At 40.2% G+C, this 24,864-nt stretch overlaps 1 protein-coding gene across 3 annotated transcripts in view; it reads right to left on the bottom strand.

Annotated features, from left to right (window-relative positions):
- Positions 1-24,864, bottom strand: part of nAChRalpha4 (nicotinic acetylcholine receptor alpha4) — a 510,593-nt gene that overhangs the window by 270,811 nt on the left and 214,918 nt on the right. The gene's annotated exons all lie outside the window — the stretch shown is intronic.

Raw genomic sequence — 24,864 nt, 5'->3', positions numbered from 1 at the left:
TTTGTTCCAACCAGGTACGAGGTTGGAATGTTGGTGTCTGAGCCAACCAGGTACGAGGTTGGAATGTTGGTGTCTGTTTCTGTATAGCGGTGGTCAGAGAAAGAGAGTTTCTAGAGCTATCAGCACGTTTTCATCTTCCCCTTATTGAGTTTGAGAATAGGATAAAAGTGCGCTAATTGCCTCTAAAGCCTTTGCAGGGGGAGTAAGGATGGTCATGATTCTTATTTGCTGAGCAAATCTGTAGAGGTCTTCCATGATCTTCTATGCTCGCTGTTGCGTTGTCTTCATCACTGAAATTAGGTATAAGGAAGGTTAAGGCCTTATTGAGAGGATGATTCATCTTTTAGCGCTCTGCCTCTCCGATTTGTCTGTTGGCAGATCTTGGTTGCAGCCATTGAACATATTAAGGATCCTCCATAGCTTCGCTGGTTTCTCCGAGAGCCTGACTCCAGCTCTGGGCTTACTTGGGATCTTGACCCAGCCTACCACTTTGGCTCCCGGGAAATTTTTCCGATTGATTCCACCACCCTCTTGTAGAAGACCGCAGCGTAGACATCCTGACGCTCCACTGTCTTGACGTTGCCTTGATACCACCTGTCGTCCCTACGTAGTGGAGATTCACCCCCTGCCTCGTCCAGGAAGCGGTTCTGAGGATCGGACCTATCAAGGACCCCAATAATGATCATACCCCTCGTAACTTTGGCGATGAAACGCTGCTTAGTCGCACGCTTTGCGTGGGCGCTCAGAGTGGGCGCTTCTGGCGTCAATTTTTTTTGGCATTTGTTGCTGAGGTCGAATTTTCGGGTTAAATTTGGTGAGTGTTCTATAAATATTTCAGTATTTTATATTATAAATATTATAAATATTATAAATATATATAACATATTATAAAATTTATAAGGTCAAGTGCGCAAAAAATTAGCGAGTTAACAATAAATAATAATAGTCAATAATCCAGGGACCGAAAATAATGATTTGTTTTTTTGAGTAAAAAATAAAAATCTCCATTTAATAATTATTTTGTAAGCAAAAAAAATATCGCTCAGAAATAATCATTATTTTGTGAGCGATATATTTCGCTCAAAAATATCACTCAAAGTGTGATTGCATCCGACCTATGGAATAATACAAAGATTTAATTGTGCTCTTGTAGGTAGAACCACGGAGCACATATTCAGTCAAGAAAAAAATTAATTTTCTTTGTATAAACCGCTTAAAAAAAACAAAAAAAAATTTTATACAAAAAAACACTTTCTGTGGGTATCGAACTCGTGCTTACAGCTCGGTGGACCAACACACTAACACAAAGCCCACATGTCGGGTTGGATCTAAGTGGAATAGTTCATAGTTAAAAAGTTTATACAAAGAAATCACCTTCTTTTATTAACTCGGTGAGTGCTCCGTGGTTCTACCTACAAGCAGAAATTTAAAACTATCGCACTTTGAGTGATATTTTAAAGCGAAATAATATCGCTCACATAATAATCATTATTTGTGAGATATATTTTTATTCGCTTACAAAATAATGATTAAATGGAAATGTTTATTTTTTCACTTATAATGATTACGGTCCCTGCATTAATCAATAACACAGGTCGACAAAATCAAGACTTTTTCTTGGCCCAAGAATAAATGCTACAAAACCTGAAAAGATTTTAGCTGTCGATTACTACCTCATACTTGGAAACTTTTCATCACGTCGCAGTTTTCTGAAATCCGTGGTTCAAGTTCAAAATTTTCGATTTTTAGGCACTTTTTGCGGCTTTATAGCAATACAACCGTTTAACTTCAAGAGTGCACTATGGGAAAAAAGTCTATTTTTTTGGCATAAACTCTAGTTTTAAAGATACAATTTAGAAATTTTGTATATATACTATTAAGATAAAGCTGTAATTTCGGTTTTTGTTGCTTTTTGAATCGGACCATTGTTTTCATCCACCGCCCACGCCGCATATTCAAATTAATTGACAGGGATTTTAAAAAATTTGATATTTGTATTGGTAAGACGGTAAAATAATTTCGGTTAACGTTAATTTGTAAAATTTGTCAAAAAAAAAAATTTTTTTTTTATGTTTATAAGTTGCTGGATTTAAGTCATTTTTTTTAAGAAACGTGCAAAAAGTTGCAAAAATGATTATTTTTGCGATATAAAGGATACATTTGGTAATAACTTTGCGTTTTTACCTTTTTGCAACTTTGTGCCATTTATAAGTTGTACACCACGGAACACAAACAAACTTGTTAGTTTTAAGCTAAAAAGAAACACATTTAAAACAGTTCACAGTTGGACAACAAGCCATAATAATCAAAACATGTAATCTAAGATACATTTATAAATACCTTTGCTACGATTTGACATGATCAGAAATAATAAACCATTTTGTTGCTCCACAAAATATGCACTGAAAGATTGCAAAGATTTTTCACTAATTTACGCACACAACAAAGTCAATCAAAAAGCTGACTTTGTTCGTTTATCAACCCTATAGTGTTGCTAGTAAAAAATCTTAGATAACTGTTCTTGGCTAATTAGGGTATGTAAATTCACAAAATATATTTTATTTTTTAAAATAATTGACTTTTTCCCATAGTGGAGTGGCCAATCACAAAGTTGGGCGACCTCTACTTCTTAAGCTACAATAGATTTTACTGAAGTACTTTTGGTCACTTTTTTCCATTTATAGTAGCCTCATATTTTCCTTGTTGAAATGAGACCCGTACACACACAATACATTTTTATAATCAGTTTAGAGAGCAACTCTTTTTTTGTTCACTCAATCATGAGCAACCCATCACTACCACTTGGCACACGACAGACCGGCGCACTATGGGGCGAAAAAGCCAAAAGTGTGCCATAAATCAGCGAGGAAGTGAATAGCAATACGAGCACCGGAAAGCGCGAATATGGCTTTCCCTTTCGGACACATTGCACTGTTGTTGCTTGATACAAAGTTTTATTTTACCACTTTGTGAAGAATTAATGATGCAATATGAGGATAATTTTTTTTATTTAGAAACCGCGTGTATTATCTAAAAAAATACTTAATAAATTCTAATAAAGCCTCTTCCGACAAAAGGACATAAAGTTACGGTTAGAGTTGTTCAAAAACAGCAAATTTTCGATGCACCAAGAATGCAGATTGTTCAGATCAGCTTGCAAAAGTGCATGGGATTCGAGAACGGCAAACAGAGTTTAAGGTCGTCTATCCCAATCACTAGCCGAGTCGATATAGCCATGTCTGTCTGTCTGTCGTTCTGTCTGTCTGTCCGTCCGAATGAACGCTGAGATCTCGGAAATTACAAAAGCTACACAGTTGGGATTACCCACAAATTTTTTTGGGTTTCCTACGCAGGGCAAGTTTATTTCAGCCAAGCGCCACGCCCCCTCTAACGCCCACAATCGCCCTAAAACGATTTTAAAAGGTGTCTGGCGCCCACACTATTAAAGATTTCGCAGAAGTATAAATGCAATTTTTTTGCGTTTATTTATACCTATCGAAATGTATCTGCATCTCCCCCGCACTCCCTCTAGCTGAGTAACGGGTTTCTGATAGTCTTGTTATACCCTTGAAGAGGGTATTATAATTTCAGTCAAAAGTTTGCAACGCAATGAAGGAGACGGATCTGACCACATAATGTATATATATTCTTGATCAGCATCAATAGCCGAGTCCATCTAGCCATGTCCGTCTGTCCGTTTCTATGCGAACTAGTCTCTCTTTCCCAAAAGTCTTCTTTCTATTACAGGTAGTACATATGTCGGAACGAGCCGGATCGGACTACTATATCTTATGGCTCCCATAGGAATAATCAAAAAAATAATAGAAAAAACATTGTAACTTTGTAGAAAGTAGGTGTTTTGATTTTTTACATTGTAAAAACAACATTTTAAGTACGCATACCTGCAAGGGTATATAAATTTCAGCTGGCCGAAGTTAACTTCCTTTCTTGTTTTCTTGTCGATTTTTATGCAGAATTCAATTGTTTAAAAAATTGCATTTCAAAATTTTTGGGAAACGTAAAAAAGTCCATTTTGCCAGGCTTTTTGTTTTAACCGACTCATAGTGCGGCGCCCCCGGACGACCTGAGGAGCTTAATGGAAGTCGGCTGGAAGGATGACCAACTCCTTATTGGTGCAGATGCCAATGCACACCACAGTGTGTGGGGGAGCTTCGACATTAACGACAGAGATCTGTTACCAGAGCTCGTAAATAAATGCTCGATTATTTTTCTGTACCCTGTCGGGCTCCGATCAGAACACTTAAAAATTTGTTGAGCTCTGTCTTTGCCTGAGCAAAGACACTTTGTTTTGTTTTACTCGTGTTACGTGTCCTTACCTTACTAGATGGGGAACACATGACAGTGTCTTAAAATAACAGTTGGTGGCCTGCGATAATAAGCGATCAGCTGACCTATACAAACAGGCGGTAGCACAGCTCGGAGCAGTTTACGAAGGGGCGAACATAGTCGCACTAGATTGGTGTGACGTCCCCAGTAGACCACGAGCCAGAATTTGGCTCCCAGCAGCAATTGTATCACCGGAGGACATCCTTTATATGTTGCAAGAATGCAACCCACATCTCCCCACAAAAGACTGGAAAGTCGTTAAGGTGGAGGAGCAAGCAGATGACGTGAACCAAGCGATCGTGGTGCTAAATAAGGAGTCGGTCGCTCCTATAGAGGCTGCTCGGGGAACGCTCAACTATGGTTTCATTGCCATACATATTAAAATCTATAAAGGGGACTCTAATTCCTCGGGAAGTCCTGCCGGCAACCCAGCTGAGCAGGTGCTTGCGGAGGAAGTGGAGGCCCCTGGCATGCCGGAGGACGGCTACTCAACCGACTCGTCGCTCAGCAGAGAGATGCGAGCAATGGGACCGGCAATCGATGAAGTGGACCTAAGCGACTCGGAGGCCGACGTTACTGTGGTGGATGTTGCAGCTGGGGATGTCGCTAAGACTCCTGCAGATCAACCTACATCACAGTAAAGCAGCGTCCGATGCCCTTTTGCTTCGCATGGCCACAGGCGAAGCCAACGTGGTCTTAGTTCAGGAACCCTGGATAGCAGGAGGCAGGGTTGCTGGACTGGGAACAAAAGATTACAAGCTTATGCTTGACCCCAAACAAGGTAAAATTCGAACCTGCATTTTAGCCAAAAGGCATCTTAGTACATTTCTGCTTCGCAATTACAGCATCGGAGACAACTCAGCAATAAGCCTGGAGCTGCAAAGCGGCTCTATTAGGATGCTATCGGCCTACATGGCTTTTGAAAAGGTAGACCTCCCAGACGCGCTAGTCATAGGACTGGTACAGGAATGTGAAGTGCAGTGGGGCTGCCCTATCAACAACGACAGAGGTGAGTCTTTATTCGATTTCATTCTAAATTCGAACTTATTTCTTTGTAACAGGGGAAATACCCCTACTTTTATAACAAAAACGTGCCAAACGATCATAGATCTAACCCTGGCATCAGATTCACTCATAAGCACAGTCACAAACTGGGCTGTTTCCGACGAGCACTCATTTTCAGATCACAGGTTTTTTGAGACAGCTTTGTCCCTCGTGTCACCTACGCCGGTCAGCTTTGCCAACCCCAGGCGGGCAATCTGGAATAAATACAAAGAAATTCTATCGAGCTTCCTCCCCAGGGAGCCACCAGAAAGCACTCTTTGCACTCAGGAGCTAGATAATATAGTAAACAAATTCACAGAAGCATGCAACGCGGCATTCACAGCTGCATGCCCGTTAGGGAAACCAAGGGGAAAGAAAAAACCTCCTTGGTGGACCCAGCAATTATCAATCCTCAGAGCCAAATGCAGAAGCCTGTTCAACAGAGCGAAAGCTACAAATGAGGACATTAGCTGGCAAAGCTTCAAAAAGGAACTAGCCACATACAAAAAGGTTATCAGAAAAGAGAAGAGAACTGCGTGGCAGAACTTCTGCTCGGATATTGAAAAGACAACGGAGGCCGCAAGGCTCAGAAAAATACTTTCTAAGACAGCCGTATCGTTGGGCTATCTCCAAAAGGCTGACGGATCATGGTCGGACTCTAGTGAAGAATCCCTAAACCTACTCCTAGACGCTCACTTCCCAGGGAGCCTGCAAACAGGACATCCCCCAGGAAGACACACTGGAGAACTTAAACCTCCTACTATCAGACCGTAATATAAACTGGTCCATTCATAGTTTTAAACCGTACAAATCGCCGGGACCGGAAAATATAACACCGGCACATATTCAGCAAGCAGGACAGCTAGCTATAAACTGGCTGAGAAACATTTTCCAGACCATTCTTGCAGTAGGAGAACTACCTACAGCGTGGCGGGAAACGAAAGTCGTTTTCATCCCTAAGGCAGGGAAGGCCACCCATACTACGGCGAAGGATTTTAGACCGATAAGTCTGACATCATTCCTGCTAAAAATCTTAGAAAGACTGATAGGGGTACACATTAGAGACATCATTGACCCGACACAGATATCAGAGGCGCAACACGCATACACCAAAGGTAAGTCGACCGAATCGGCGCTACACTTGGTAGTAAGCAACATCGAGAAATCACTCAGTATACAAGAATACACCTTGATCGCCTTCCTTGACATAGAAGGAGCTTTCAACAACGTGCTTCCCACGGCAATAACAGAATCACTCACTGAACTAGGGGTTGAGCCACCGCTGGTGGGGCTGATCCACAAATTGCTGATAAGCAGACTGGTCACGGCCACACTAGGGACCTCGACCCAGACTAGACTGGTGAACAGAGGCACTCCGCAAGGAGGTGTACTATCACCCCTCTTATGGAATATCGCGGTAAATAAACTACTGCGGATTCTTGAAGGAGGAGGCTGCAAAATAGTGGCATACGCAGACGATGTCGCTATCATCTTTAATGGTAAGTATCCACAAACGCTATGCGATCTTATGACCGCAAAACTAAAAATACTATCGGAATGGACTACAAAAAACGGACTTGGGGTAAATCCCTCAAAAACGGAACTAGTCCTTTTTACAAATAGATACAAAATCTCAAAACTCAACCCACCCACCTTAAACAACTGTAATCTCTCTTTTAGCGAGCACGCAAGATACTTAGGGTTAGTATTAGATAAGCGTCTTAAATTGGGCTTAAACAACCAAGAGAGAACCAAGTAAGCAACCATTGCACTTTACCCTTGTAAAAAAGCAATCGGGCTAAGATGGGGTATGTCCCCTAAAATCGTCAATTGGATATACACAGCGGTTGTCAAGCCAATCCTACTTTATGGAGTGGCTCTGTGGTGGACCGCTTTACACAAACAATGTATCTTAACTCCCCTTAACAAAGTACAGCGCATGGCGGCATTGTGTATAAGTGGAGCGCTTTGAACTACACCAAACGAAGCGCTGAATGCGATCTTGAACGTCCAGAGCCTGGACTTAGCAGGCATGGAAAAGGCGAAATCAGGAGCCATTCGGCTAAGGGATACGGGGCAATGGAAAGCCCAACTATATGGTCACGCTAAGATTCTTCAGCATGACAAATTGATCCCGCCAAAAACGGATCTATGTTGAAACCCGTGAATACAGTCACACACCCTTCGAAGCTCTGATCCCAGGCAGGGAAGTATGGGATCGGGGTTGACCGGGCTCAATAGACTCAATCTGTTTTTATACAGACGGCTCCAAACTAGACGGACACGTTGGTGGAGGCATATACTCCGAAGAACTAGAGATCAGGCAGTCTTTCAGACTTCCTGACCACTGCAGTGTCTTCCAAGCGGAAGTGTATGCTATAATGGAAGCACTCGTCTGTTTAAGGGGTTTAAACACCCAGAACAGACACATAAACATATATAGTGATAGCCAAGCGGCTATTATATCAATCTACTCGACGACTACAAACTCCCGAACAATAGCAGACTGTCGCAAATCTCTCCACGAGATGGCTAGTCAGTTTACTGTCAGCCTTATATGGGTTCCGGGTCACCGGGATATCGTAGGCAACTGTATAGCAGACGAGCTAGCCAGGCAAGGCACCACCATACCTCTCCTTCCAGGAAAGGAGAATGTTGGCATGCCTATGGCTACCTGCAAGCTAATTGTTAAAAACCATTTCAGCAAATTAGCCAACACTCCGTGGCAAAACACACCGCAGTGCCGAATCTCTCACCAGACATGGCCTGCAATAAACGATAAGAAAACATCAGAACTACTTGATTTCAGCCGCACTGAGTGCGGTATGCTAATTCGAGTACTCACAGGCCACTCGCTCGTTGGCGCACACGCCGGCAGGCTAAAATCCCCTAAAAATGATTTTTGTAGAAGCTGCAGGGATGAGGAAGAAGAGGAAGAAGAGGAAACGGTGGAACACCTACTCTGTTCATGCCCAGCCCTATGCAGGCTTAGACTGAAACACTTAGGATATCCTTTTATAAATGACCTGACCGAAATATCGCAGACTAACCTGAAGAGTCTAAGCTCTTTTATTAAATCCTCCGGATGAGAGACTTGCTGATCGACCAACCTACAGGCTGACTCTTAACGGATAGGGGACCCAAAAATAGAGATCACACGGGATCACAACGGACCCACAGAGGTCTAAGTGTGCCAGGCTATAGTCTGGCAGCCGTCCTAACATAACCTAACCTAACAGTTGGAGACAGTTGAAGTTAATGTTACGTTTAGTAAGGGAGCAACACCACCGAGCGGGTCGCAGGTTGCGGATAGCGAACGACCTCTAGTTCTGGAGGTTAACTGTGAATAAGCTGGTGGTGGAAGTCAACCACGGAATCGTGGACGGAAGCCCCAACAAATAATCAATCCCGGGCAACCAGCGGGTATTCTGCATCGGAGCAGTACCGACGATGCGAGTTGTTCAGCCACATCTAAATAATTGCTCTACACAAACCCTATACCCTACACACTACCTACCCCCTTCCTCTCCCAAACAACATCTCACTCCGGGCCGGACTACGGTGTAATTCGGACCGTGCCAAGAGTCAGCCTGGCTGGTGACCCGGATAAAAAACTAGCCCAGTCTTGAACGGTGAGCTCAGGGATATGCCGACCCCCTGTTCTAACTATCGCCTTACCCGGGCATCGCGGATCTCTGCCCGGGCGGACCTTTCCCCTTTTCCGCAACTCGTGGGATCTATTATGGACAAAACAATTAACAAAACTAAACAAGAGACGGGAACTCTTAAAAAACCCACAGAAATGCCGAGCACTGGCTCCAACACACATACCAGCACGGTCCAGAAAGGGCCGGATCCCAAATTGGGGATGACGGGAGGCAGAAAGCCGGCTGTCGATACGTCCGCCACAGATTCGATAGCACCAACGGCAACGGTAGGCACTGCCAAGGCGATCGGGCCAACCACTGGTGCAATAAAGCACACATACGCAGAAAGGAGGACTGCCGCTCAGACTCTGCGCTCACATGCAAGGAGCAACATTGCCACATTTTCGCCAGAATGGCTGAGGAAGGTAGAGTGGGCAAAGTTGGTGCTCCCCAACTATGGGCAGGATAAGCCCACTCAAGAAGGTGCTCTGTATGAACGCTGAGATCTCGGAAACTACAAAAGGTAGAAGGTTGAGACTTTCCACACATATTGTTGGGCCTCCTACACAGCGTAAGTCTATTTCAGCCGAGCGCCACGCCCACAATCGCCCACTAACGATTTTAAAATGTTTCCTGCGCCCACATCTTTAAAGATTTCCGAGAAGTATAAATGCAATTTTGTTGTGTATATTTAGACCTATCGAAATGTAAAAGACATTTTTCAAATCGGACCATTCATTAAAAAGTTATACGCAATCAAAATTGTTTATATATCCATCTCCCTCGCACTCCCTTCAGCTGAGTTACGATTATTAGTCGGGACACCAACCCGAGTACAGCGTTCGCACTCCCTTAAGCTGAGTGACGGGTATTAGATAGTCGGGACACCAACCCGACTATATCGTTCTCTCTTTTTTTCTAAAATCAATGGCGATTTTAAACCTCAAATAAAGAAAGGAAGATTAGAAAAAAAACCTTATATTTTAGAAAAAAATTGCTTTTTCTGTCTGTTGAGGAACCCTATAGGGGAGAGTGGGGTAATTTCGTCAGCATTTTTTCAAAGCTATTTTTTGTCCATCTTGAGACACGTTATCATATTTCTATTTTTATTGTTGAATGCGGTTAGCACCAAGCTTTAAAATGTGACATTCCCCTATTTTTATACCCGTTACTCGTAGAGTAAAAGGGTATACTAGATTCGTGCAAAAGTATGTAACAGCTAGAAGGAAGCGTTTCCGACCCCATAAAGTATATATATTCTTGATCAGGGTCACTAGCCGAGTCGATCTAGCCATGTCCGTCTGTCCGTCTGTCCGTCTGTCCGTCTGTCTGTCCGTCTGTCTGTCTGTATGAACGCTGAGATCTCGGAAACTACAAAAGCTAGAAGGTTGAGATTTCCCACACATATTCTTTGGCTTCCTACGCAGCGCAAGTTTATTTTAGCCGAGCGCCACGCCCCCTCTAACGCCCACAATCGCCCACTAACGATTTTAAAATGGGTCCTGCGCCCACATCTTTAAAGATTTTCGAGAAGTATAAATGCAATTTTATTGTGTATATTTATACCTATCGAAATGTAGAAGACATTTTTCAAATCGGACCATTCATTAAAAAGTTATACGCTTTATAAAATGTCAACATATATCTATCTCCCTCGCACTCCCTTTAGCTGAGTTACGATTATTAGTCGGGACACCAACCCGACACAGCGTTCGCATTCCCTTTAGCTGAGTGACGGGTATTAGATAGTCGGGACACCAACCCGACTATAGCGTTCTCTCTTGTTTTAATTACCTTGGTGATTTATAAAAAATGAAAAAGTAAAACCAATATACTGGGGCAATCTCGCCACATAGGGGGGTAAAATCACCACACAACTGGTGAAATTTCGTCACCTGAAAAATGTAGGGAACTTTACGCCTGTAAGTATGCTACACTGATCAAGCGTACCATTTTTGTTGATGTCCTATATTTGTTGCTGCTGCCGGTAGTCTGTTCGTTAGCCAGCTCGTCAAATAAAAAAATATGTATTTAAAATAGGTGCGAATTTACCCTAAGCATCGGGTGGCGAAATTTCCCCAGACAGTACTTTTTTAGAAATAATTATTTTTCTTCCGAAATTAGGCGCGAAGTTAAAAATCACTAACGCAGAAATGCACATTATAGCACTGTGTATTATATAAAAAATCGTGTATCTTATTCCTTTTGAATTGTGGCATACAGAAAAAATTTTGTCGAGAACTAAATGTAGCTTTTGAACTGTTAAAACACATTTAATATTATAGCTTAATTATCTTGGCCTTCTGTGCAAAAAAAATGCATTGGTTGTGAAATGCCGTCTTGAGGGACTAAAACAAAAAAAATTATATATTTTTAAGACTTATGGATTCCGAGATATTGCAGGTGACGAAATTGCCCCTGTGAGGAAATTCCCGCACTCTCTCCTAACTAATCATAATAATTTGGTATTTGGTCTGGTCTCGCTATTTCTCTCTCTCTCTCTCTTGTTTCTGACCACTAACGGTCGACATGAAATAAAGCGCTCATACTTATTGTGAAATAATTGTGTATTATTCGATCAACCCAATTCGAAAGTGGTCTTACAAACCATTTAGCGTGATCTATTCACCATCATTGTCTGGTCCTTGAAGAGCCGGAATACTTCCACATCTTTATAATTGAATCCGCACACCATGGAGCAACAGTCGCTTAAACGTCTTATCCAAGCACGTGGTCGGCTAAAGGCCACCATAACTCGCTTGGTGAATTTCATCGAGAATCCACCTCCACAGAGCACTTACTCCGGAGTCGATGCCATGCTGGAACGGCTAAATCAAGCATTCAAACGCCTTGAGGAGGTCACCGACGAAATGCACTTGTACGATAACGTTGAGGGTTTCGAGGATCCTACCGAAGACTTCCAAACGTATGAGGAGAAGTACCTGCATGCGCTTACCTTATTCGCGTCGTTAATGAGCCAAGCGCCTTCAGCCAAGCGCCATACCGCAAGCGGATCACAACATGGCCACATTGCTGCAACAGCATAGTGAGTTTCTTCAGCGACTTTCTGAGAACGGAACATCTACCTTGGCCACGCCGCCGCCTGCTGCAGTTTCTTTAACTGAAAATCCGTTTCCGAAAATCCACATAAAACACTTTGGTGGAGACTACAAGGAATGGCCAGCCTTTAAGGACATTTACCAGAGCACCGTCCACAACAAGACTCATCTGGGAAAGATTCAAAAGTTTCACTTTCTTAAATCTTTCTTAGTTGGTGAAGCAGCCAATCTTCTCAGTCACATGTCCATTACGAAATCAGCTTATGATTCAGCATGGGAACGCCTCAATGAACGCTATGACCGCCCAAGGGATATCGTGAACTCCTTACTGGACTAGAGTCCTGCATGAGTGTACTTGGAAGTCAATTTTTAAAATCAGTTAACTTGGATCACTTTTTTCATTTTATTTTTTCATAAGGAAAAACAAGTGATTTAATATAAAATAAATAGATATAAAATAATTTCGAATCACCTAAATAATTTGCTTAGTAATTTTATCACTCCCACTCACTTTTATTCTGTGCTTGTATCACTTGTTTTTTTTTACGAGTGATTAAGTGAAACAAGTGATCCAAGTTAACTCACTTGAACTCACTCACTCTATTTTCAAAAAATTGACTTGTTTGTCAATTCAAGTGTACTCATGCAGGACTCTATACTGGACACCTTCATGGAACTGGCTGCTGCCCCCAACGGCGAAGTATCTAATCTACGCAAACTTACTGATGGCGCCAATAAAATCATTCGTGGGCTAGATGTAGTTGGGGAGACCAGCCGTGACTGGCTGGGTGATTCATCTTGTACTGGCTAAAATTTATCCCGACTCTAGAAGGATGTGGATAGAGGATACCAGAGGCGCTGCGACGCCAACCGTTACAGACTTGTTTAAATTCCTTGATGATCGTTGCGAGGGTTTTGAATTAAGCCAAGCTACATCGGCAATCAAACTCGATCCTGGCAGACACACAGACAAGCCTGCCAAAACAAAGCGCGCACTTATTGCAGTAAACAGTGGCAATTGTGGTAAGTGTTGCTCTGCTGACCATCAGCTATATAGATGCTCTCAATTTCAAAATCTGAACATCGAACATCGGCGCTCCATTGTGAAAGGAAAGTCGCTTTGCTTCAATTGCCTACGCCCTGGCCACCGATCTTCGAAATGTAAATCGAAACATTCGTGCAAGCACTGCAATGGCCGTCATCATTCTCTTGTACATCCTGAAAACATGGATTCCATGACAATTGCTTCTGCGGACAGGCCATGCACAGGCCAGTTCTCAAACTTCTGGATGTAGCTCAACTTTGGTCGCCCAGACCCAAAACAGCACATCATTAACACAGTCACCGGGACTCAAAAGAGGCACATTGCCCACAGCAACACAATTTGCTGTGTGCTTTTGGATAGCGGTTCTGAGCTGTCATACGTTTCTGAACGATGCGTCAACGCACTTGGGCTCGCACGTTCACCCTCAAGAATACTAGTTTCCAGAATATCTTCCGTCAAGGCCGAAACTACTAGAGGATTGGCAACGCTGCATATCAAATCAATGGTGTCACTGCATACGATTGTTGTCGCAGGCCATGTGCTGGGCAAAATCACATCATCACTTTAACGGGACGACATTGACGATAGCCGATACATCGTTTAACACATCTTCACCTGTAGACATTTTACTGGGAAATGAACAAATTGGTCCGTTCTGTCAGGTGATAAAAAATATGACGCTGATGGAAATATTATTGCCATCAGCTCGATCTTTGGATGGATAATCACTTCCGTTGCAATGCCGCATCCATTAACCGCCAACACGCTCGTGACTACTGTTGACATGAACGCCTCTCTTCAACGCTTTTGGGAAAACGAGGATAACACTGACCACACACAACAAGACCCTTTGCACGAAAAGGTGGAGCAGCACTTTTTGACCACACATTCCCGAGACTCAGACGTTGAATTGCCTTTCAAACACGAAAGCCAAGATTTTGGAGACAGCCCAAAGGGCGCTGTCTCACGCTTCTATGCTGTGGAACGTCGCCTACATCGTGATATGGAGCTACCCAAGCAATATTCAAAATTTATAAACGAACTAGCAATACCCGAAGCGACGTTGTCCGCTACTATATGCAAAGCATTTATTGCTGATTTTTTCATATTTCCAAATTCAAATTAATATCCGAGTAAAATCCCGCCTAACCTTAGCTAAACAGTAAACCCACCTAAAGCGCACTAACTTTCTATCCATATCCTTCTAGCTATCATATAACCTTATATTACCTAACCTTAACCCCACGTATTTTATTCTCACCCTTTGCATACTTTTTTAGCACCCTAATGCTGTTTTCACTATTTCCTCGTCTTAACCCACCCTAACACCAGTTTTTCCTCTTCTTAGCTAACCTAACTTTAGTCTCACCTGAAAAAAATATTTCCTTACTATACCTACTAACTTTAACTTCACTTTTTCTTATTTAAACTTGTTTGTCACCTTGACCCAAACGAACCTTACCTTTCTTACCTTCACCTTATCTATCCAATACTTCCTTAATCGCAACTTAACCCCGCACTAACCTCACCTTATTCCCACCTTAACTCCACCGTTCTGGTAGCCTAAATATATCATTTTTGTTCGCTTTGCGAGCGCAGAGAAAAACTCTTACTATTTTTTTACCGTTTTTTCGAACAGATCTAAAGCCCAAAAACCTTAAAAAAGAATATATTAAAAATGACACTTAAATACCTACCCTCGCCTTTAACACAATTTAAAACCAATTTTTTTAAAAAGTTTTGTAGGTAGGTAGATTATGAACGTTGTGCGAATACGACCTTTTCTTAAATTGGAATGTTATTTGTGCACGCATATATTTAATTTTATGTTTTTAAAGTACATATGGGCACTTTCATATTGTCGCTCGAAACGTTTGCACACCTTTAAAATTGAAAAAAAATTGGAAAAAAATGGATTTTAATTTTAATAATGGTTTTTCGCTCGGGACATGTCGCTCGGGACATTTTTTCCGACTGTTTTGTAAAGTGGATTTCTTTACCTCTATCCCTCAATTGCCGGATGTTTTGCTTTAACTTAATAGTTTAACATGTAAATGAAGCATTCAGTACAAAAAAATGTCACTTATTAGCATTCCTAATGGATAAATTAACAACTGAAGACAGGTCCAAAATATAACAAAAAAATTGCCTAAAACTGATTTTTATGTATATTGGTAGCGTTTGTCATAAATGTAATCAAACTATACTCCAAATTTTTAGTTAAGCTCAAGATCAAACTATTTAGAAACTAATATCGGGGCTAAATCATGTGGAAATCTGTTTTATTTAAGTTTCAAGTTTTTTTGCTTGGTGGACCTTTTGGTGGAAGTGCCCATATGTTCGTATGAATGTGTGTATACGCATATCTCAATAGTTTTTCTAATTTCTTTACAATTTTAGAGTAGAGCCCAAAAACTAAAACTCCTGAATATTTTACGGAATACATACACATTTTGTTTAAGAATTGCAACCATTAGGTGTTTTATCCTAATTTAATCATCACATACTTATGTACATGCCAATTTGTCGATGTGTCTGTGTGTAATTGCGTTTCTTACATTCAAATGTGAAAACCAATCAAAAATTGTTTAAAATAAAAACAAAAACTCCTTATGCATTTTTCGGGTTAGCTATACACTATGACTAAGAATTGCATCTATTAAATTATTCGTTCTGGTGTCCAAATAGTAAAATTTTGATCAGGTGTTTCCAAACCAGAAAAAAAAAAACATTTGCCGCCTCTCTTTTGCTTCTGATGACTCTCTCTCTGCTCTCTCGGTCTGCTTCTGCTCACGTTGTTTTTGTGAGAGCTGTGTTCGAAATTCGTTCGTGAGCAAGCATACAAAAAACAAAAACAACCCCCGCAATCTTACAAAAAAAATCATATAAAATATACCATGGTTCCAAAAAAACAAAAAAAAATGCCTTTCTGATTGTATAGCATAGATCCACACATTAAACCAAGAACGGATCCGATCGCATAATCGTTGCAGAAAACCGGAAGTCGGTTGGGGCTCATCTTCTGGGCTTTCAAAGATTTTCACAAATAAAGCTTAAAATAAACTTGTATAACTTAATAAATCAACTTGTTTGGTAGAAAACTGTGGAAATGGTTGATGTCGCAATTTCGCATTTTTTAAGAGTCCTGGGAGTCATTAGGAGCCGAATTTTAAAAAATCCTTTCTTAGGGCACACCTCCTCTAACACACGATTCAGACCCAATTTTTTTAGAATTTTAGGTCTTATGGTTTGACGCAAATCGACATCTACTCTTTTATAGTAATACTCGATATCTAAGCATATGCGTAAGCTGGCCCCAGAATAATGCAATACATCAGCCAAAACGTTTTACATGCCACACCACCCAGTTCTAGGAAAGAAGCTGCGCGTGGTATTTGACGGGTCATTTGAAGACGTAAACGGCCACGCTCTAAATGATGCCTTACACATTGGGCCCAGCATTCAACGTAACCTTTTTCACGTATGCCTTCGCTTTCGAATGCACAAGTTTGTGTTTTCGGCGGACATAGTCAAAATGTTTCGCCAGATCTGGGTATGGAGAGATGCTCCGAATGATCCTCCTCAACACTTTCAACTTTGCACAGTTACCTATGGAACAAGCTGTGCACCGTTTCTTGCTGTCAGGGTACTGGAACAACTAGCGCGAGACCACCAGGATGAGTTTCTCACAGCATCAAAAATTGTGCTTGATTACTTTTACGTAGACGATGTCCTCACTGGCGCAGAAACTGAAGACGAATTAAGATTTAAGACTTAGCCGCCGCGACGAACTCATCCAGCTGATGTCCAAGGCTAAGCTTGAGCTTGTCAAATGGGTGTCCAACAGCAGCCGCCTCAGTCACACCAGACAAGAGGAGCTCCCAATAACCAGTGCGGTGAAGGTTTTAAGAATGCATTGGAATCCCCAAGACGACGTCCTGTCCTACAAGACTTCACTTTCCACGGAACCAGAAGCTTCTAAACGGCAAGTATTGTCAGATGTCTTACGAATTGTCGATCCTCTAGGTATTCTGGCGCCTGTGGTAGTACATCTCAAAATCCTTTTCCAAGAACTTTGGCTACTTGACCTGGACTTGTGAAAGTCAGTATATTTTTGCCTAACTTTAGCTAAGACATTCCAGATAAGTCATTCAGCCCAAATGCAACCCTGCTATTAGCAATGATCCGATCCTCTCACCAAAATACCCGAAAATACTATACTTAGGGATTTTGGGATTTCCTGCATACTACGTCCACCCTAGAAGCCATGATTTCCGCCTCTTTTATATCAGCGTCTCTCGTGACCAGTTCGTTCGCTCCGGAAAAATTCTTTATGTGCATATTTTTTTTCCTATTATTGTGCCTATTCTTGTTGGTGAGTTAATTTCTCCGAAATGTTGTCGTTTTCTGACTGAAATTCCCCAGAACACAGAAACCAGCGACCACGTGCGATTTCTAAGAATTGCGACAGTTTGCGAGCCGTCCTTCTGCGTACAGCAAGGTGCTGGTGCCGCTGCAGCGGTAACATTTTTGCACCAGAATCCGCATCATCGCGACGCCTGGATTTAACATTTCATCAGAGCCTACGTTTGGGTCGTATTTCATCATCGCCACGCCTGAATCTACATAAAGGAGTTCTGTAAAGGCCTGGACTCCCATACTGTTCGTCATACCGGACCTAGTTTATTAGTGTCCAACCGCAAGCGGCATCAAGGAACGCCGATTCCACCTTACTAAGCCCGCGTGAGGTTTTCATCGTTCAAAAACCGCACCAAAATCGACAGGTCGGATCCAGTCGGACGAAATTCGGACGAATCTCACCGGCGCCGATTCGTCAAAATCCGCTCAAGCACGCGCAAACACGAAGTCTCATCCCAATTGGAATTTCAGTTCCAATTCTAATTCCAGTTAACGTTGGCCGGGGCTGCCAACTTGTTCTTCGTATTGCATTAAGTAAAAGTAGTTTAGTTTTCTCTATTTTCAACACATTTAAAATAAGATTCTAATTTACTTTACGATTCCCATTTAGCAACATTATTTCGTGTGTGCTTATGATATAGATTGATATATATAACCATTACATAAACACTTCAAAGTTCTACAGCACGCATCGATCGTCATCAGACCTGCTGACTTCGCTGGAGAGTTCGTAAGTACGGCATAGCCGACAAAACATTTAACTATATATTCATTCTTGTATAAGCCCACACACTCTTGATATATATATTTACCTATCTACAATCATATAATCGTTGTAATATATAAGAGATTAAATAAGAATCGTTTGCCTTTGATTAACGTAAAATAGTCGGCCTCAGGGCCTCGGATTGAACAGGAATATCGTATATCGATAACAAAATAAATAAATAAATACTTTAATTTCCTTTTTCTTTTTGGCAATCGTAAATACAAACACGACCGAATAGAGAGTCGCTTAACGTAGACGACGTTTAGTCTTAAGGACTTAGTTTTAGCATTATTAGTATTGAGAATGAGCCGTATTATCGCATTTGGCGAATTAAAGATGAAGTTTAATATGAATTAAATTGTTATCTTTTGAGGGCCCCTAAGAGAATGTAGCGCAGCGGTTGTTTAAGGGTAGAGTCTGATGAGGCTTAACAGGTAGGGTGGGTATAGAAGGAGGCCATTACCATCTGGGCCTCCATCTTCAATAGGTACACTCTCTCGTCCGAATCTTAGCCGTTGAATTAAAGTTCTTATCGTTATCGTTTCTCTGTCTACTACTGTTAGTTCTGTGACACTCTTGTTCTATCTTAACACAAACCCACACCCCGGTCCCTGAGTAGGCCGGTCGAAACGTAGACAGAGGTGTTAGGGTGGACAACGCTCATCGAGTGTGTTCGTTACAGACTGGGATTCAAAACTCCCACCGAAGCTGACTGAGTGGTGGCAGACCTGTCGCGACGATATTAACTGCATAACAAACCTAAGGATTCCACGTTTTGTACATAGCGAATCGGGAAAAATCGAATTACATGGATTTTCAGACGCGTCTATAAAGGCATATGCCGCTGTCGTATACAGACGTGTAAGTAACGCAGACGGCACCTGCTTGGTGTCACGTATGGCAGTCAAAACACGCGTTGCGCCAAAGCAACAAAGTCTTCCTCGGCTGGAACTCTGTATTGCTCACTCGCCTTCTCCGAGCTGTTAAGGAGGGCTTACATCACAAGGACATAATTGTGCACGCTTGGTGCGATTCCACGATTGTCCTTTCGTGGCTGTCGCACACCCCATCAAAGCTGAAAACTTTTATCGCTTTGGAGATCCTGGATGTCAGACCACGCAGCGCATGGCATCACGTTGGCTGAAGGGATAACCCTGCCGACTGCGCATCGAGGGGAATGGTAGCAGCCAATCTCATGAGCAATGAGCTGTGGTGGAAGGGTCCACATTGGCTACACCTTAACGATCTGCTTGCTTTAAAGCTGCGTAGTGGCAACAATCCCAACACAATTTTGGACACGCCCATAATGGATGGGCTAATAACCTCTTTACTTTGCAGCCGTATTGAATCTAAACCTGAAGCGTCCCCGATTGAGTGTCTATCGCTTCGAGTTTCTTCCTGGACCAAGCTGATTTTCTGCACTGCTTATGCTCTACGCTTTATAAATCGAAGCAGAATGAAAAAGCGGATTCCGTCAAGCCTCACACTCACGTTTGAGGAAATCAGCGAGGCTCGCAAGAAGGCTTCTCATCCGATCTACACCTGTTGCAAAGGGGAAAAGCTGTTGCAAATTCGTCAACACTTCGAACACTTTCACCCATGGTTTGCAAGAACGGCCAGCTTCGTGTAGGTTGGCGCCTCTCAAACTCGCTACTACCGTAGGAAGTCAAGAATCCAATTATTCTGCCGAAACATCATCGCATTTCTCTGCTTATTTTGGAGCACGAGCACGGGATACATCTTCATCCAGGTTCGCCAACAATATTGGATAGTTGGCGCACGCAACATGATTCGCAAGCTTACACATGCTTGTCACAAATGTGTTCGCCGGCGCCAGAAAACACAAACCAAAAACACACAAAAAAATTGTTTTCTATATCTAAGAATAAAAGTTGCCACAACGCAAATCCATAAATACCAATTCTGCCGATCTTGCAGTTTCTGCAGCTCGGCCAAAATTCTGCGCCACCGCAATTCGGCTCTGCCGACATCAACGCCGCTGCCGATTTCAACACCCCAACCCACAGCTTAGATCAGGGTATGTTTAAGTAAAGTAGAATCAGTCCCGATTTGAACATCAAATAAAATACAACGTGAAACTTAAATTTTGGTTTTTAATATCCTGGGAGTTAACTTGTACCAACTTCACAATAAATCAGTTATCAAGCCATCTTATAACTCCGCGATTCTACACTCAAAAAATAATTTTTCTTAAATATAAAAAAAAATGGTTCTGTGCTTTAGAAAAAATATTCTATAAATAGAAAAAATTTTCTAATCTTTAGAAAAATTCTCTATTGAACGAGTTTTTTTAAAAAAATTTTGTTCTCAAAGGTTTCTCAAGGTTTTTTTTTTATCTTCCTTTCTTTATTTGGGGGTTAAAATTGCCATTGATTTTAGAAAAAAAGACTGAACTTTTCTAAAAATAAAAAAAAAATGCCATTAAAATTATAAATATTTATACATAATAGAAATATTGTTTTTCTAAAAACACAAAAAATGTACGAAGATAAACAATTATCAATTTGACTAACAATAGGAGAACAAAATGTGAATAGACTTTGTACAGCGCCTCACGTGATGCTTACGTGGCGCAGCTAGTAGAGTGCTTGACTGCAAACTGTGAGCGAGCGGTTAACCGTTCAATTCCCGCGACCAAGATGTTATTCTCAAAATAGTAAGATATTGGGTTTCTATATTTATAATTTGTAATTTGTAAACTCATTTCAGCTATTATTACAGTTCCAATTTGAAACTACAAGTGCATGTACATTAATATATACATCACCTACCCATGTGCTCTATTAAAGGAAATTCAAATAAGATGACAAACAAGAAGGAAAAAACAACAACACAAGGGCCGTGGCGTCACAGAAACAACCGGCATAATTCCGAAGCCCGAAAATATATTTTTGTATTTTCTGGATTTGAGAAAAATTTTTTTGTGTTCTAAATAATCTGTACAAAAAAAAAAATTGAAAAATAAGACTTATTTGTCAATTTTTTAAAAAGGTAACCCTTATTTGCGATCCCTGTAAAAAAGGGATTAATGTGGAATTAAAGTGAGTTAACGGTAAGATAGAAATAACGTTAAAGAAAATGCAAGAAAAGTAATAGGGTTGGAAGGTAATAGGTTGGGCTAAGAGCGCATAGTAAAATGAGTTACTGTGGTGTTAAATAGCAGTTGTTACATGCCAGTTATTGTTGCTTCGGTTAGGCGGGGATACCACACAATTTTATCAACATATCTTGCGAATATTTAAAAAATTACTTTTTATACGAACGTCAAAGAAATGAGTCAGGTCATCGATATGAATTTCTAATTTTTAAAATGCAATTATTTATATTAATTTATATATTTAAATTTGATTTTTTTAGCCAATTGATTAAAGCCCGATTTTGTGTTCATATGCCATATCTGTTGCAGGGGTGTCAAAGAAAACGTCGACGATCTTGTGGACAGTTGGTTTTTAAACATTTTTTTCATAGCGTACTAGGGGAGAAGGGGGCTCAAATAGTACAAGGGCAACAATAATATGTGGCCCTAGCGGCCAAACGGCTCGTTTAAATTGCGCGCCGTGTTAACTGAAGGTTCCTTAGAACATAAGGGGACTGCATTAAAAATATGAGCTTAAAGCGCCATCAATTAAAGAAATTACGAACCAATTTCCGTCAATGTCAAATTCCTAAAAATCGTCTTATTCTGTTCAGGATACTTTATTAGGCAATGGTCGCTCGAGAGATTTTTTGAAAAAAATATTTTCTGAAGGTCAATTTTTATGCCCAACGCGTTTCTCTTACTAAATATTGTGTTGGTCTTCAATATTCGTGGTATTTAGCAAAACTTCAAACATTCCTTTTGGGGTGGAAAAAGTAGATGGTTCTATATGATAACACATGGTATTTATTTTATTTTTTATGACTTCTGGAGGTGGGTAGAACTATTGGTCATAGTCGCAGTATTGGTTGCTCCTATGGTCGAATTTGTAGGCGAGAGTTTGATGAGCTAGATTGCAGTCAAACTGAGCAAAATGACCTAAGTAGCGGTAAGGGGCGGCAAAACAAAACCTTGACAACGCGATTTTTTTTAAGCAATAATGAAATTCTAGAAATCAAGGAAGAAAAATAAAAAAATTTACAAAAATATGGACCTCCGCGTCAAAGAGCTAAGCAGCATTTTTAATAGTAAAAGAGAGGTTACAAAAGAAAACACAACAAATGTACTCCATTGTAGATCAAAGGATTAGTGTCTAAAGAGTCAAATAAAATTTTATGAAAATGATTTATTTTACCCTATACCGTTAACAGCGAAAGTAAGTTTCGTACTGTTATTATCCCAGTATTGGGGCTAAAACCAGGAATCGCACGTAAGAATTACTTTTTTAAAAAAATTGACAAATAAGTCTTATTTTTCAATTTTTATTATAAAAGTTGACAAATAACTCTTATGCTTCAATTTTGTTGATTTTTATAATAAAAATTGAAGCATAAGAGTTATTTGTCAACTTTTAAAATAAAATAAAGATTGAATTGAAATAACTCTTGAACTGTGGGGTACATTGGTTTAAAAGGGCATAGGGGAACAAGCCTGGGAAAACTGCCCCAGGCGATATTGCAAAATTTTAGATGAGAATTGGTAGATAGGTACCTAATCGATAAGAATTCCAATTTTCAAATATTTTGATCCGCTGGTTTACGAGTAATCTGCCGCAACTAAAGAACATATCACTTGATGTATCTTCCCTTTGGTGGTTCTTGAGAAAACTTTTTTGATGCCAATAATTTTTGTGTTAGCCTTTAAGAATGTTAGCCAATCTTTGGATTTTTACCATACTTATAAGCTACCAAAAATCGCGATTCAAATTTTCAAAAAATTGGTTCAAGACTTTCCAAGTCTGACAACACCACCAGTTTTTTACAGTTTGTGTGTCCTATAACCATCTACTTCATATAAAATATTCATAATTTTTAGAGTGGTGCAACAGTGTTAAACAAACAAAAAACTGAAGAATTTATTTCTGGAAGGGTAGGAATAGAGTCAATAAAATATATTTGGCTTGTAAATAGTTATTTCTAAGACAAGAATTATTATCAAAGAGTAAAGTTTTTAATATTATGGTTGAAAAGTGGTCCGAATTATAAAATGCTTGGCATGTATTTGCTTGTAATTGATTTAATAGGAACCCAGTCCTAGTCTAGTCCCCACAGCTTCGAATTTCATATCCTCCCTGGACAGAGATTTCATAAGAAATCCTTTGAGCACGGATGACCAACAAATACTTTATTTATGTGATTCTAAAGAAATCGCGGTCCAAAGAGGATTATTTAATTTGCGATTCTTTCGGTACCATCGTTATTCTAAAAAACAAGATAGTAATTTGAAAGCTTTAATATGCGGAGCACGATAACAAATTGTTACCAAATTCGCGCAATAACAACGGTGCCGAAATCTCGCATATTAAATAATCCTCTTTGGACCGCGATTTCTTTAGAATCACATAAATAAAGTATTTGTTGGTCATCCGTGCTCAAAGGATTTCTTATGAAATCTCTGTCCAGGGAGGATATGAAATTCGAAGCTGTGGGGACTAGACTAGGACTGGGTTCCTATTAAATCAATTACAAGCAAATACATGCCAAGCATTTTATAATTCGGACCACTTTTCAACCATAATATTAAAAACTTTACTCTTTGATAATAATTCTTGTCTTAGAAATAACTATTTACAAGCCAAATATATTTTATTGACTCTATTCCTACCCTTCCAGAAATAAATTCTTCAGTTTTTTGTTTGTTTAACACTGTTGCACCACTCTAAAAATTATGAATATTTTATATGAAGTAGATGGTTATAGGACACACAAACTGTAAAAAACTGGTGGTGTTGTCAGACTTGGAAAGTCTTGAACCATTTTTTTTTAAATTTGAATCGCGATTTTTGGTAGCTTATAAGAATGGTAAAAATCCAAAGATTGGCTGACATTCTTAAAGGTTAACACAAAAAATATTGGTATTAAAAAAGTTTTCTCAAGAACCACCAAAGGGAAGATACATCAAGTGATATGTTCTTTAGTTGCGGCAGATTACTCGTAAACCAGAGGATCAAAATATTTGAAAATTGGAATTCTTATCGATTAGGTACCTATCTACCAATTCTCATCTAAAATTTTGCAATATCGCCTGGGGCAGTTTTCCCAGGCTTGTTCCCCTATGCCCTTTATATATGTATAATCTACGCTTTAATACCTTTCTGTTGATATGCCATATGTCCCCAACATATTTTTTATAATAATAATATTTTTTACATCATCAAAAATATTTTGGGGACATATGGCATATCAACAGAAAGGTATTAAAGCGTAGATTATACATATATAAATTTTAAACCAATGTACCCGACAGTTCAAGAGTTATTTCAATTCAATTTTTATTATAAAAGTTGACAAATATTTGTTGATTTTTATAATAAAAATTGAAGCATAAGAGTTATTTGTCAACTTTTATAATAAAAATTGAAAAATAAGACTTATTTG

The sequence above is a fragment of the Drosophila takahashii genome, chromosome 3L (assembly GCF_030179915.1).
Source record: "Drosophila takahashii strain IR98-3 E-12201 chromosome 3L, DtakHiC1v2, whole genome shotgun sequence".
NCBI lineage: Eukaryota > Metazoa > Arthropoda > Insecta > Diptera > Drosophilidae > Drosophila > Drosophila takahashii.
The sequence above is the reverse complement of the archived record's forward strand: the minus strand, read 5'-3'. Positions and strand labels throughout refer to the sequence as shown.